Below are 16,880 nucleotides of genomic sequence, written 5' to 3' on the forward strand. Positions count from 1 at the left end.
CTCCAGAGCTTAAGTAGTTCCTACAAGTATCTCAATTTATGATGCTTCAAAACAGCTATTGAAACAATTTTACTTTAGCTTATCTAATGGAGTATTTAGACTTCAAAATCCTATTAAGTTCATTTTTCATCCTCAAGAACTACAAAAATATCAAAATCAAATATTCTAGATTTTTCATTTTATTTAAGTTTTCTACTTTCTCAAGGGAGAAAGAGGGCATAAGGAATAAAATTAATCACTCTAGCTTTTTTAACAAAAAATCTTTTTGGCGTGAATGGAATTATGTGACTGTATAAATAACTAGGACATGAGTAAGAGATGGAGCAAGAAAAAGGTGATATTAGATATTGGACCAGAAACATAAAGGAAGTTTTCAAAAATTCTTTTTCAAGCTACAAGTTGGTAACATAGCTCTGAACTATCCCATGAATCAACATTATCTTCAAGACGAAAATCAAATTTATCTTCAGTCAAAATATGGAAAGGATAATAACTCAACAAAAATGAGAAAGAAGTGCATTTAAAAACACACTTCAGAAAAAGGCCATTTCAATAGCCAAATAAATCACCTTTCTATGTGTCAGTTTTCTTGAAGCACTCAGAGAAAAAATGTAGAACATCTAAAACTAGGTGACATGGCAATACCTCCATGCTCATCCCCAAAATAAGTAGTAAAAACTTGGAAGGCCAAGTGGGAAAGAAAGAAGCATTATCTTAAAGATGATTATTGGGAGATCTCCCTCTCCCTCTCCCTCTCCCCCCTCCCCCTCTCCCCCTCTCCCCCTCTCCCCCTCTCCCCCTCTCCCTCTCCCTCTCTCCCCTTTCTTCGGTCTCCCTCTCCTTCTTTTATCGGTCTCCCTCTGTTGCCAAAGCTGGACTATACTGCCGTGGTCTCGGCTCGCTGCAACCTCCCTGCCTCGGGCTCCTGTGATTCTCCTGCCTCGGCCTGCCTAGTGCCTGGGATTGCAGGCGCGCGCCGCCACGCCTGACTGGTTTTTGTATTTTTGGTGGAGACGGGGTTTCGCCGTGTTGACCGGGCTGGTCTCCAGCTCCTGGCCTGGAGTGATCTGCCTGCCTCGGCCTCCCGAGGTGCTGGGATTGCAGACGGAGTCTCGCTCACTCAATGCTCAATGGTGCTCAGGCTGGAGTGCAGTGGCGTGATCTCGGCTTGCTACAACCTCCACCTCCCAGCAGCCTGCCTTGGCCTCCTAAAGTGCTAAGATTACAGCCTCTGCCCCGCCGCCACCCGGTCTAGGAAGTGAGGAGCGTCTCTGCCTGGCCGCCCATCATCTGGGATGTGAGGAGCCCCTCTGCCCGGCCGCCCCATGTGGGAAGTGAGGAGCACCTCTGCCAGGCCGCCCCATCTGGGAGGTGAGGAGCGCCTCTGCCTGGCCGCCACCCCGTCTGGGAAGTGAGGAGTGCCTCTGCCTGGCTGCCCCATCTGGAAAGTGAGGAGCGCCTCTACCCGGCCGCCCCGTCTGGGAAGTGAGGAGCGCCTCTTCCCGGCCACCCTCTCTGGGAATTGAGGAGCGCCTCTGCCCAGCCGCCACCCCGTCTGAGAAGTGAGGAGTGCCTCTGCGTGGCCGCCCCATCTGGGAAGTGAGGAGGACCTCTGCCCGGCTGCCCCGTCTGGGATGTGAGGAGCGCCTCTGCCCGGCCGCCCCATCTGGGAAGTGAGGAGCGCCTCTGCCCGGCCGCCCCGTCTGGGAGGTGAGGAGCGCCTCTGCCTGGCTGCCACCCTGTCTGGGAGGAAGTGAGGAGCACCTCTGCCCTGCCATCCCGTCTGGGAGGAAGTGAGGAGCGCCTCTGCCCGGCCGCCCCATCTGGGAGGTGTACCCAACAGCTCCGAAGAGACAGCGACCGTCGGGAGCAGGCCATGAGGACGATGGCAGTTTTGTTGAAAAGAAGGGGGGGAAGTGTGGGGAAAGAAAGGAGAGATCAGATTGTTGCTGTGTCTGTGTGGAAAGAGGTGGGCATAGGAGACTCCATTTTGTTCTGACTAGGAGAAATTCTTCTGCCTTGGGATGCTGTTGATCTATGGCCTTTCCCCCAGCCCTGTGCTCTCTGAAACATGTGCTGTGTCAACTCAGGGTTAAATGGATTAAGGGCGGTGCAAGATGTGCTTTGTTAAACAGATGCTTGAAGGCAGCATGCTCTTTAAGAGTCATCACCACTCCCTAATCTCAAGTACCCAGGGACACAAACACTGCAGAAGGCCGCAGGGACCTCCCCCTAGGAAAACCAGAGACCTTTGTTCATGTGTTTATCTCCTGACCTTCTCTCCACTATTATCCTATGACCCTGCCATATCCCCCTCTCCGAGAAACACCCAAGAATGATCAATAAATAATTAATTAAAAAAAAAAGAATCAAAATTGAGGCCGGGCGTGGTGGCTCACACCTGTAATCCCAGCACTTTGGGAGGCCGAGGCGGGCAGATCACGAGGTCAGGAGATCGAGACCATCCTGGCTAACATGGTGAAACCCTGTCTCTACTAAAAATACAAAAGATTAGCTGGACGTGATGGCGCCTGCCTGTGGTCCCAGCTACTCGGGGGGCTGAGGCGGGAGAATTACTTGAGCCTGGGAGGCGGTGGTTGCGGTGAGCCGAGATCATACCACTGCACTCCAGCCTGGGTTACAGAGTGAGACTCTGTCTCAAAAAAAAAGAAGAATCAAAGTTGAATCACTTGTGTTAAAAATTCTCACAAATGGAGCTGGGGAAGGTTCCCATGCACAAATGCCTGATAACGAGAACTATTAGAAAAGAATCTGCAAAAACCACAATCTTTTACAAAGGCCATCGCAAACTTACACAAAAAAATACTTTTGTGAGGACATCTGCCAGCAACTGCCTGTCCAACTTGGGACTGGTGCCACTAGTGTTATTGATCCTTGTAGCCAAGGATAATTGATTCAAAACAATTATGTAATCCCCCTCTTTTATCCTTTAAAAATCTTTATCTTCCTTTACCTCCCTGAATATGCACGTTTACTATGGCATGTGTATTCCATTGCAATGCCCATTCCCAAATAAATATGATATAATATAATTTATTTATTTTGAAAAAAAGATGATTATTGGAACTGATAAAAAATATTTTTCTTTTGTGATCACAAAAATTGAGCTCCTTGAATAATTATCCAAGCAGAGAAAGATAGGGGGACATTACTGTGGTCAATTAACATGAGATCTTTTCAAAGATGATTGATAACTAGAACTCTTGGTCTTCTTGGTTAATGACTAGCTTTGCTGCTGTCATCTTCAGGCTGGAGATTTGCCTGTGTAAAAATATTCCTGGGACTGGTTGGAGCAAAAGTGTTGTACTTAAAATAGAGGGCAATGAAAACAGCTTTTAATCTCCTTAAATTAATGACAATATTTAGTTAGCATAATCAAAGGAGACTATTAGAGTTAAATTGGTCAATATCAATATAATTGTAACATGTATAATCCAAAAAAAATCAGCGCATAGCATGTTATTTTTAGTGTTGGCACTTTAGTTTATAATTTCATTTTAAATATGAGTTTTGTACGTATACCAATCATCACGGATTAAGTATTCAATAAATACATTCTGCTTAATTATAATTTTTATTGTATTTTTAATGGATATTATCTTTATCTCAGGTGATTACAAAATAAATTGTCTACATTTTAGATTGGGAAGATCAATTGCCATATTAGAAATTGCTGGGGGGAAGAATCAATGTCCTGTTTTTTCCATGCGATCTTTTTCTTTTCCAATTAGCCTCTTCATGGCCCCCTTGAACTCCTTCTTCCTTAGCGTATAAATTAATGGGTTCAAGCTGGGAGTAACAATGGAGTAAAATATACTGAGAAGTTTGCCCTCATGTTGATTTGGACTGTTTCCTGGCTGTATATACATGTATGTAACTGTCCCACAGAAGATGGATACCACAATGAGATGGGAAGAACAGGTCCCACACGCTTTTTGTCTTCCTGCTGCAGACTTGATCTTGAGTACAGCCACAGCAATGAAACCATATGAAACAAGAATAAGAAGAAGAGGAACAAGAACTATAATCAGGCACATGGCAAATGTGGTTACCTCCATGGCTGTGGTGTCCACACATGCAGTCTTGACTCTTGATCATTGCAGACATTTCACAAAAAAATAAAAGTGGTCTAGGTGGTGGTTCCTACATCGAGGAAGACTCATGGCATAGGGGGAAGGTATGATGCAATTAATCACACCAACTACCCAGGAGATGACCACAAGGCCCTGGCAGAGTTGGAGGTTCATTATGGTCATATGATGCAGAGGCTTGCAGATAGCATTGAGTCGATCACATGACATCATGGCCAGAAGGATGCATTCAACTGAGTACAGTGCCACATCAATGAAAATTTGAAAGACACATCCACCAAAGGTAATTCTTTTGTCTTTGCCCCAGATACTGACCAACATTTGTGGGACTATATTTGTGGTATAACAGAGATCCAAGATGGCCAAATTTCTAAGGAAGAAGTATATGGGGACTTGGAGATGGTCATTTAGGAAAGACAATAGGATGATGGCCATATTTCCCATGAAGGCAATAGTGTAGAAGAAAAAGACAACCCCAGAGATCGTCATCTCAAGCTGAGGCTGCCCTGTGAATCCAAGGAGTATAAAACCACTGAAGTAGCTATCATTGATCATTCTGTTTTTTCTTAAGGGAAATTCATTTCGTCATTTCGGTAAAGGGCAATGGTGTGATTTTCTTATTTATTTTGCTTTGGGCTTGGTGAACTTCTTGGATTTATGGTGGTGTCATTAATTAATTTTGGAAAATTCTCAACCATTATCTCTTAAGATTTTTTTCTGTTTATTTCTTTTTCGTATATTCTGGAGTGCCAAGTACTCATGTGTCAGAGGAGATAATATTATCCTACATAACTTGGATGCTTTTTCTTTTTTCTCTTTGGGTTAAAGTTTGGATAATTTCGATTGACCTGCATTTCAGTTCATGAATTCTTTACCCTACTGAGTCCAGCCTATTGTTAAGCCTACCAAATTAATTATTTATTTCTTATATTATTTCTGGTATTTTTTTATATCTATCATTTCCATTTGGTTCTTCTGTACAATGCTAATCTCTTTGTTGAGATCTCCCCTTTGTTCATGAATCTCATCTGCCTTTACCAGCGAAATGTTAAAACATATTTAAAAAATTCTTATCTGATGATTCTAATGTCTGAACCATGTCTGGGTATACTTCACTTGAATATTTCCTCTTTTTAGTTTCAAATGACTCCCGTTTCCTTCTTTTTCTTTTTTTTCTTTTCTTTTCTTTTCTTTTTCTTTTTTTTTTTTTTTTTTGAGACAGAGTCTTACTCTTTTACCCAGGCTGGAGTGCAGTGGCATGATCTCTGCTCACTGCAACCTCTGCCTCCCAGGTTCAAACGATTCTCTTGCCCCAGCCTCCCTAGTAGCTGGGATTACAGGTGTGCACTGTTTCTATTTTTCTTGCTTGTTAGTGTGCCTCATAGTGTTTAATTTTTATTTTATGCCAGGCATTGTGTGTCTTGGTCAGCTTGGGCTGCTCTAACAAAATACCACAGGCTGGGTGGAATAAACAACAGACACTTATTTCTCAAAGTTCTGGAGGCTGGGAGGTTTAAGATAGAGTAGGAGGTGCAGTTCCTGATGAGGCCCTTCTTCTTGACTTGCAGGCAGCTGCCTTTTCACTTGCTGTTCCCTCACGTGGTAGGGAAAGAGTGTGCTCTTCCTTTTATGGTCCCTCTTCCTTTTATGAGGTCACTAATCCCCTTATGGAGCTCCACCCTCATGGCCTGATTTAAACCTAATTACTTTCCAAAGGCTCCATCTCCAAATACCATCACATGGAGGGTTAGGGCTTCAACGTATGAATTTTGGGGGGACACTGACATTCAGTCCATAGCATTCTGCCTTTTGTTTCCCAAATTAATGTTATTCTTACACGCAAAAAAAAAATTGATCTTATTTCAGTAGCCCCCAAAGTCTTAACTTATTCCAAGATCAACTCTAAAATTGGAAGTCCAGTCTCATCTAAATATCATCTAAATGAGATATAGGTGATTAATAGAAGATACGATTAATCCTGAGGAAAAATTCATCCTCAGTTATAAGTCTGTGAAACCAGATAAATTACACACTTCCAAAATACAATGGTAGATTAGACATAGAATAGGCATTCTCATTCCAACAATTGGAAGGAAGAAAGGGGTGGCAGGTTCCAAGCAAATCTAAAATCTTGTAATGCAAATACCATTAGATCTTAAAGCTCAAGGATAATCTTTGGTTTCATACTTTGCCTTCTGGGTCTACTGGGATGACAGTCCCACTTTCTGGACAAACTGGGATAGTAGGTAGTCAGACCTCTGTAGCTCTGCAGGAAAGGGGTCATGTCCTTATGACTCTTCATTATACCCAAAAGGCTCTGGCAGCCACTCTGATGCCAACAGCCCATTGAAACTGAGATGATAGCCCCAACCTTTAAAACTGAGGAGGCAGCCCGGATAATCTCTAAAACACCTTTAGGGTCTTTCTTCCCTTGTCTTGAAGAGTAATATCACACATTCACATCTGAATAGCTCTATGGTCCAGTCCCACAGAATCTAAGAAGTCTGACAGACTTCCTTCATTTTATCCCATTCCCATCTCCTTCAGTTCAGACTGACAGTGTTTCTGCTTATATAATCCCATAATCTCTTTATCGAGTGAGGGTCCAGCCACACCTTTGGTGTTTTTTTTTTTTTTTTCCTCAACACGCTTTCTCATCTTTTGCAGTGTGGATAGGCTGAGAACTTTCCAATTTTTTAAGTTCCAGCTCCTTAACTTTCCAATTTTTTAAGTTCCAGCTCCTTTTTTTTTCTAACAATTCCTTTTTTGATTCACTTATCTCTCTTTTTTTTTCTTGTATCTTAGTAGAAGCAGTCAGGATGAACAAAGTGACTCCTTCAACACTTTGATTAGAAATGTCAGCTATTTTCACTTTTAATTTCATCACTTACTAGTTTTACATTCCACAAAACAATAAAACATAAACATAATTCAGCCAAGTTCTTTACCACTTTATAAAAAGAATCACTTTTTCTCAATTGTCCAATAGCATATTCTTCATTTCTGTCTAAGCCTTCCCCAGAATGACCTTTACCATACATATTTCTGCCAACATTCTGTTTATAATTATTTATGTATTCTATAAGAAAATGGAAGTTTTTCTCCAGCAGTCTTATATTCTTTATAAGCCCTAAACAGAATAGCTATTATTGTGCATATTTATAGAATGCATCCCCAAATTCCTTAACTTCTACCCCTTTTCCAGTTTTAAAGCCACTTCTACATTTTCAGCTACATCCCACTCCTGGTACAAAAATATGTCTTAGCTCAGGATGTTATAACAAAATACCATAGCTTGGGTGGCTTAAACAACAGACATTTATTTCTCATAATTCTGGAAGCTGGAATGTCCAAATTTAAGGTGCCAGAAAATTTAGTTTTTGGTGAAGTCTCTCTTGCTGACAGACCTTTCGCTGTATTCTCACATTGTGTAGATAAAGCTCTGATCTTTCTTCCTTTTCTTATAAAAACACTAACCTTCCCCCCCTACGCTAAGGAATAAGGAGTTCAAGAGGGCCATGAAGAGGCTAATTGGAAAAGAAAAAGATTGCATGGAAAAAAGAGGACATTGATTCTTCCTCCCAGCAATTTCTAATATGGCAATTGAACTTCCCAATCTAAGATGTAGACAATTTATTTTGTAATCACCTGAGATAAAGATAATATCCATTAAAAATATAATAAAAATTATAATTAAGCCAAATGTATTTATTGAATACTTAACCATGATGATTGGTATATGTACAAAACTCATATTTAAAATGGCCCCACTCTCATGACTGCATCCAAACCTAATTTAACTTCCCAAAGACTCTACCTCCAAATATCATCACACTGGGGTAAGGGCTTCAACATATAAATTCGGAGTGACACAAACAGTCCATAACAATTTGTGAAAAATACTTTTAGGGACAGAAATAAGTAATAAGTAGTATTTATCCTCAGGATAGGACACATTCCTTATTTATCAGGGTATGAGTATGGGGAACTCAGACTGTCTGATGTGTAGCTAAGCTTAAACCTGTTGTAAATTTGGTTAAATTCAGTTAACCACTGGCTTCAAATATTTTGAAGGAAGGGTGGGCCTGAATTCTGGTAAGAGTCCAGATAAGTCTTGATGTTTTATAGTCAGGCTACCAGCCTTTTGGACTATAGGAGATTTCTCTTTGCTTTATAGTCTGGCTGCCAGCCTTTTGGGTCAGTGGGGACTTCTATTTGTTTCCCAGTCCTGTCCCTACCTTTCTGCCCTTTGAGGGCACTCCCAAACTTTGGAAGGACACTTCAGCACACATTGTGAAAGCTTGTAGTGCATTGGAGTGAATTATCTTAGCTTTTCTGCTGCACTTGTGGCAAAATACCCATCCAAGTTTGCTCCTGTAGTGTTGAGAATATCTAGATAGTTTCAAATAAATTACAGTGCTATCAATCCCAAAATAAAAAAAAATCTTTGTTTTCATCTCAGGTCACCCTATTTCTTTTGTTTGGTGAAATGACCATGATTTGGTTGAAGTTTTTGAAATGATATCTGAGGCAATACCTTTAAAGAGGATATCAGTTATCACGACTAATCACAACACAACTAGGTAGGATGTTTCTGTCTCCCTAGAGCATGCTGAGAGATGACTGTGGTTGTGTGTCAGGAGACAGAAAATAATGATAAAATTTGCCATTGTAAGCTACAAAAATGTTGGGGATTATTTTGGAATGGATTGTCATAAAGAGAGAAAACATTTGACTGAACCAAATGTGGATTAAGCCAAATTTATCAACAAGAGAGCCCTTAAAAAAGATTCTAATTTTATGTGCTGGCTCAAACAGCTGGGAGAAGCTAAGACCATTTATTCATTGGGTTGATTTAAAAACTCAAATAACCAGGGTGGAGCCAAGATGGCCAAATAGGAACAGCTCCAGTCTACAGCTCCCAGCATGAGTGACACAGAAGATGGGTGATTTCTGCATTTCCAACTGAGGTACTGGGTTCATCTCACTGGGGAGTGCTGGACAGTGGGTGTAGGACAGTGGGTGCAGTGCACTATGTGTGAGCCGAAGCAGGGTGAGGCATCGCCTCACCTGGGAAGTGCAAGGGGTCAGGGAATTCCCTTTCCTAGTCAAAGAAAGGGGTGACAGACAGCACCTGGAAAATCGGGTCACTCACACCCTAATACTGCGTTTTTCCAATGGGCTCAACAAATGGCACAGCAGGAGATTATATCCCGCACCTGGCTTGGAGGGTACTATGCCCATGGAGTCTCGCTCATTGCTAGCACAGCAGCCTGAGATCAAACTGCAAGGTGGCAGTGAGGCTGGGGGAGGGTGCCCACCATTGCCGAGGCTTGAGTAGGTAAACAAAGAGGCCGGGAAGCTCGAACTGGGTGGAGCCCACCACAGCTCAAGGAGGCCTGCCTGCCTCTGTAGGCTCCACCTCTGGGGGTAGGGCACAGACAAACAAAAGGCAGCAGTAACCTCTGCAGACTTAAATGTCCCTGTCTGACAGCTTTGAAGAGAGTAGTGGTTCTCCCAGCACACAGCTTGAGATCCAAGAACGGGCAGACTTCCTCCTCAAGTGGGTCCCTGACCCCTGAGTAGCCTAACTGGGAGGCACCCCCCAGTAGGGGCAGACTGACACCTCACACGGCCGGATACTCCTCTGAGACAAAACTTCCAGAGGAACGATCACGCAGCAGCATTTGCAGTTCACCAATATCCGCTGTTCTACAACCACCACTGCTGATACCCAGGCAAACAGGGTCTGGAGTGGACCTCCAGAAAACTCCAACAGACCTGCAGCTGAGGGTCCTGAGTGTTAGAAGGAAAACTAACAAATAGAAAGGACATTCACACCAAAAACCCATCTGTATGTCACCATCATCAGAGACCAAAGATAGATAAAACCACAAAGATGGGGAAAAAACAGAGCAGAAAAACTGGAAACTCTAAAAATCAGAGTGCCTTTCCTCCTCCAAAGGAATGCAGCTCCTCACCAGCAACGGAACAAAGCTGGACAGAGAATGACTTTGACGAGTTGAGAGAAGAAGGCTTCAGAAGATCAAACTACTCTGAGCTAAAGGAGGAAGTTCGAACCAATGGCAAAAAAGTTAAAAACCTTGAAAAAAAATTAGACGAATGGATAACTAGAATAACCAATGCAGAGAAGTCCTTAAAGGACCTGATGCTGCTGAAAACCACGGCACGAGAACTACGTGATGAATGCACAAGCCTCAGTAGCCGATGCGATCAACTGGAAGAAAGGATATCAGCGATGGAAGATGAAATGAATGAAATGAAGCAAGAAGAGAAGTTTAGAGAAAAAAGAATAAAAAGAAATGAACAAAGCCTCCAAGAAATATGGGACTATGTGAAAAGATCAAATCTAGGTCTGATTGGTGTACCTGAAAGTGACAGGGAGAATGGAACCAAGTTGGAAAAAACTGCAGGATATTATCCAGGAGAATGTCCCCAATCTAGCAAGACAGGCCAACATTCAAATTCAGGAAATACAGAGAACACCACAAAGATACTCCTCGAGAAGAGCAACTCCAAGACACATAATTGTCAGATTCACCAAAGTTGAAATGAAGGAAAAAATGTTAAGGGCAGCCAGAGAGAAAGGTCGGGTTACCCACAAAGGGAAGACTACCAGACTGACAGCTGATCTCTCAGTAGAAACTCTACAAGCCAGAAGAGAGTGGGGACCAATATTCAACATTCTTAAAGAAAAGAATTTTCAACCCAGAATTTCATATCCAGCCAAACTAAGCTTCATAAGTGAAGGATAAATAAAATACTTTACAGACAAGCAAATGCTGAGAGATTTTGTCACCACCAGGCCTGCCCTAAAAGAGCTCCTGAAGGAAGCACTAAACATGGAAAGGAACAACCGGTACCAGCCACTGCAAAAACATGCCAAATTGTAAAGACCATCAAGGTTAGGAAGAAACTGCATCAACTAACAAGCAAAAGAACCAGCTAACATTATAATGACAGGATCAAATTCACACATAACAATATCAACCTTAAATGTAAATGGGCTAAATGCTCCAATTAAAAGACACAGACTGGCAAATTGGATAAAGAGTCAAGACCCATCAGTATGCTGTATTCAGGAAACCCATCTCACGTGCAGAGACACACATAGGCTCAAAATAAAGGGATGGAGGAAGATCTACCAAGCAAATGGAAAACAAAAAAAGGCAGGGGTTGCAATCCTAGTCTCTGATAAAACAGACTTTAAACCAACAAAGATGAAAAGAGACAAAGAAGGCCATTACATAATGGTAAAGGGATCAATTCAGCAAGAAGAGCTAACTATCCTAAATATATCTGCACCCAATACAGGAGCACCCAGATTCACAAAGCAAGCCCTTAGTGACCTACAAAGAGACTTAGACTCCCACACAATAATAATGGGAGACACCCCACTGTCAACATTAGACAGACCAACGAGACAGAACGTTAAAAAGGATACTCAGAAATTGCACTCAGCTCTGCACCAAGTGGACCTAATAGACATCTACAGAACTCTCCACCCAAAATCAACAGAATATACATTCTTTTCAGCACCACACCACACCTATTCCAAAATTGACCACATAGTTGGAAGTAAAGCACTCCTCAGCAAATGTAAAAGAACAGAAATCATAACAAACTGTCTCTCAGACCACTGTGCAATCAAACTAGAACTCAGGATTAAGAAACTCACTCAAAACCGCTCAACTACATGGAAACTAAACAACCTGTTCCTGAATGACTACTGGGTACATAATGAAATGAAGGCAGAAATAAAGATGTTCTTTGAAACCAATGAGAACAAAGACACAACATACCAGAATCTCTGGGATATATTCAAAGCAGTGTGTAGAGGTAAATTTATAGCACTAAATGCCCACAAGAGAAAGCAGGAAAGATCTAAAATTGACACCACAACCTCACAATTAAAAGATCTAGAGAAGCAAGAGCAAACACATTCAAAAGCTAGCAGAAGGCAAGAAATAACTAAGATCAGAGCAGAACTGAAGGAAATAGAGACACAAAAACCCTTCAAAAAAATCAATGAATCCAGGAGCTGGTTTTTTGAAAGGATCAACAAAATTGATATACTACTAGCAAGACTAATAAAGAAGAAAAGAGAGAAGAATCAAATAGACGCAATAAAAAATGATAAAGGGGATATCAGCACTGATCCCACAGAAACACAAACTACCATCAGAGAATACTATAAACACCTCTACGCAAATAAACTAGAAAATCTAGAAGAAATGGATAAATTCCTGGACACATACACCCTCCCAAGACTAAACCAGGAAGAAGATGAATCTCTGAATAGACCAATAACAGGCTCTGAAATTGAGGCAATAATTAATAGCTTCCCAACCAAAAAAAGTCCAGGACCAGATGGATTCACAGCCGAATTCTACCAGAGGTACAAGGAGGAACTGGTACCATTCCTTCTGAAACTATTCCAATCAATAGAAAAAGAGGGACTACTCCCTAACTCATTTTATGAGGCCAGCATCATTCTGATACCAAAGCCTGGCAGAGACACAACCAAAAAAGAGAATTTTAGACCAATATCCTTGATGAACATTGATGCAAAAATCCTCAATAAAATATTGGCAAACCGAATCCAGTAGCACATCAAAAAGCTTATCCACCATGATCAAGTGGGCTTCATCCCTGGGATGCAAGGCTGGTTCAACATATGAAAATCAATAAATGTAATCCAGCATATAAACAGAACCAAAGACAAAAACCACATGATTATCTCAATATATGCAGAAAAGGCCTTTGAGAAAATTCAACAACGCTTCATGCTAAAAACTCTTAATAAATTAGGTATTGATGGGATGTATCTCAAAATAATAAGAGCTATCTATGACAAACCCACAGCCAAAATCATACTGAATGGACAAAACTGGAAGCATTCCCTTTGAAAACTGGCACAAGACAGGGATGCCCTCTCTCACTACTCCTATTCAACATAGTGTTGGAAGTTCTGGCCAGGGCAATCAGGCAGGAGAAGGAAATAAAGGGCGTTCAATTAGGAAAAGAGGAAGTCAAATTGTCCCTGTTTGCAGATGACATGATTGTATATCTAGAAAACCCCATCATCTCAGCCCAAAATCTCCTTAAGCTGATAAGCAACTTCAGCAAAGTCTCAGGATACAAAATCAATGTACAAAAGTGACAAGCATTCTTATACACCAATAACAGACAAACAGAGAGCCAAATCATGAGTGAACTCCCATTCACAATTGCTTCAAAGAGAATAAAATACCTAGGAATCCAACTTACAAGGGATGAGAAGGACCTCTTCAAGGAGAACTACAAACCACTGCTCAAGGAAATAAAAGAGGATGCAATCAAATGGAAGAACATTCCATGCTCATGGGTAGGAAGAACCAATATCATGAAAATGGCCATACTGCCCAAGGTAATTTATAGATTCAATACTATCTCAATCAAGCTACTAATGACTTTCTTCACAAAATTGGAAAAAACTACTTTAAAGTTCATATGGAACCAAAAAAGAGCCCGCATTGCCAAGTCAATCCTAAGCCAGAAGAACAAAGCTGGAGGCATCATGCTACCTGACTTCAAACTATACTACAAGGCTACAGTAACCAAAACAGCATGGTACTGGTACCAAAACAGAGATATAGATCAATGGAACAGAACAGAGCCCTCAGAAATAATGCCACATATCTACAACCATCTGATCTTTGACAAACCTGACAAAAACAAGCAATGAGGAAAGGATTCCCTATTTAATAAATGGTGCTGGGAAAACTGGCTAGCCATATGTAGAAAGCTGAAACTGGATCCCTTCCTTACACCTTATACAAAAATTAATTCAAGATGGATTAAAGACTTACATGTTAGACCTAAAACCATAAAAACCCTAGAAGAAAACCTAGGCAATACCATTCAGGACATAGGCATGGGCAAGGACATCATGTCTAAAACACCAAAAGCAATGGCAACAAAAGCCAAAATTGACCAATGGGATCTAATTAAACTCAAGAGCTTCTGCACAGCAAAAGAAACTACCATCAGTGTGAACAGGCAACCTACAGAATGGGAGAAAATTTTTGCAGCCTACTCATCTGACAAAGGGCTAATATGCAGAATCTATAATGAACTCCAACAAATTTACAAGAAAAAAACAACCCCAGCAAAAAGTGGGCAAAGGATATGAACAGACACTTCTCAAAAGAAGACATTTATGCAGCCAAAACACACATGAAAAAATGCTCACCATCACTAGCCATCAGAGAAATGCAAATCAAAACCAAAATGAGATACCATCTCACACCAGTTAGAATGGCAATCATTAAAAAGTCAGGAAACAACAGGTGCTGGAGAGGATGTGGAGAAATAGGAACACTTTACACTGTTGTTGGGACTGTAAACTAGTTCAACCATTGTGGAAGTCAGTGTGGCGATTCCTCAGGGATCTAGAACTAGAAATACCATTTGACCCAGCCATCCCATTACTGGGTATATACCCAAAGGATTATAAATCATGCTGCTATAAAGACACATGCACACGTATGTTTATTGTGGCACTATTCACAATAGCAAAGACTTGGAACCAACCCAAATGTCCAACAATGATAGACTGGATTAAGAAAATGTGGCACATATACACCATGGAGTACTATGCAGCCATAAAAAGTGATGAGTTCATGTCCTTTGTAGGGACATGGATGAAGCTGGAAACCATCATTCTCAGCAAACTATCGCAAGCACAAAAAACCAAACATCACATGTTCTCACTCATAGGTGGGAATTGAACAATGAGAACACATGGACACAAGAAGGGGGAACATCACACACCAGGGCCTGTTGTGGGGTGGGATGGGGGGAATAGCATTAGGAGACATACCTAATGCTAAATGACGAGTTAATGGGTGCAGCACACCAACATGGCACATGTATACATATGTAACAAACCTGCATGATGTGCACATGTACCCTAAAACTTAAAGTATAATAATAATAAAATTAAAAATAAAAAAAGTAATGTTCACATTGATTTGGGTATGAAATTCTAATACCATCCAGAGAGAGTTCGTGCTACTTCAAAATAATTTTAAGTGTAATTCTACAAATAAAGAAACCATTCATATCAATAAAAAATAAATAAAACCATAAAGTTTTAAAAATGAAGAGAGGAGTAATGAAGATAATCTGATTAGGTAAAATGTTGGTTTATTTCATTTCAGATTCTAAGCACATTTTTTTCATAATGGAATTATACTCTACATGCACTCCTCAGGAAACTTCCCAGGAAGGTCATCATAATGCTGTTGTTTTGTGCTCATTATTGTCAAAAATTCAAAAAGTGTAAAAATATGACAAGAAATATACCCAATAAAGGTATTTATGGGGCAAACAAATCCCTCTTCCACTCCTTACTCCATCTCACCATTTGCCATTTTTCACTTTTCTGAAGATGTTCTGTACACATATTAGTGTATGTGGGGTAGTTGTGTATATGTGCATGTGTTTTAGTAGATACATTTATTTATATATGCATATTGATAGGTTAGTAGATAGATAACATCCTGTGTTATCTTATAAATACCATCCTGTAACTTTTTTCTCCTTAAATATATCAATTCTCTAACTACAGACTTGCCTCGCTATTTTTAATAAATGCAAAATGTTACATTATGAAGATGTGTTTAACAACTTCAGGACTGGTAGTCATTTATGAGATGTGTAGCTCTTTGCTAATGCAAACAATACTGCAACAAAGGTCTTTGTACACCCACTTCTGAATGAATATGTGCAAATTTGTGTCAAGTGAATACTTTTATGTATCAAATACATCAATAATTTAAGGTCTTTTAGTGATCTTAGGTCTTTTGCCTAATATTTCTACATTTAAATTTTTATTGTTTTGAAATTAAAGATAGGAATTTATTTATTTTTTTCCTGATTTTAAATCAGTTAGCACACACACACTCCATTGAAACGTTCTGCCTTTACCTAATGATATGAAATTACTCCTTCATGATAAAGTAAATCTCCATACACATTTGGGTTCATTTCTGAAGCCTGATATGAAATGCTTTCAAAAACCTTGCTTCGTATTATTTATTTGAGATCAAGTTAATTTAGTGATTTTGATAAGTATACTTTTTAAAATAAAGAAATACAAAGTCTGGTATTTAAGCTTATCTGTCCAAGAAGACTGATTAAGCATTTATACACAGTCTTAGCATTTTTGTGTCTATTATTTTTCCTACTATTCCAGAAAGATTGTAACAGAAAAAAAAAGCTAATATAATGGAGATAGTGGGCCAGAATATATGTTGAATTACAATTTCAACCTTCACTCTGAGGGGCCTGGATTAGTTATGCTCAATAACTTGGAGGAGGAAAAACTAGATCAAATTTGGAAGCATTGGTTTGTGTTCCTAGTCTACCTGTCTGTAATCTTGAGAAACTTTGATTTTCTGAGTTTTGGAATTGTCATCAGCTAAATATGAATAATGAAAATGTATTTTCCTAATTTATATAGTGACAATGTTATCCAATGAATCAATATGTCTTATGTTTGTAAAGTATCTCATACAATACATTAAGTGAGAATGAAGAAACACTATAGGAAGAAATAGGAAAAAAATCATATTTTAAACTTACATTATTTTCACAAGTGCATGAACTTGTCATATCTTTATCAGAATAATAAGTATATGTGAAGGAAAAATTTACCTATTTCATAATCCATATTTGAAAAATCACCTTGACATTGGCTGT

The 16,880-nt window shown here is 40.1% G+C and overlaps 1 pseudogene; it reads right to left on the reverse strand.

The window, feature by feature from the left end:
• Positions 1-3,707: 3,707 nt before the first annotated feature.
• LOC134739775 (olfactory receptor 2W1-like) lies at positions 3,708-4,667 on the reverse strand (annotated as a pseudogene).
• Positions 4,668-16,880: the final 12,213 nt, after the last annotated feature.

This window comes from Pongo pygmaeus, chromosome 5, assembly GCF_028885625.2.
Source record: "Pongo pygmaeus isolate AG05252 chromosome 5, NHGRI_mPonPyg2-v2.0_pri, whole genome shotgun sequence".
Taxonomy (NCBI): Eukaryota; Metazoa; Chordata; class Mammalia; order Primates; family Hominidae; genus Pongo; species Pongo pygmaeus.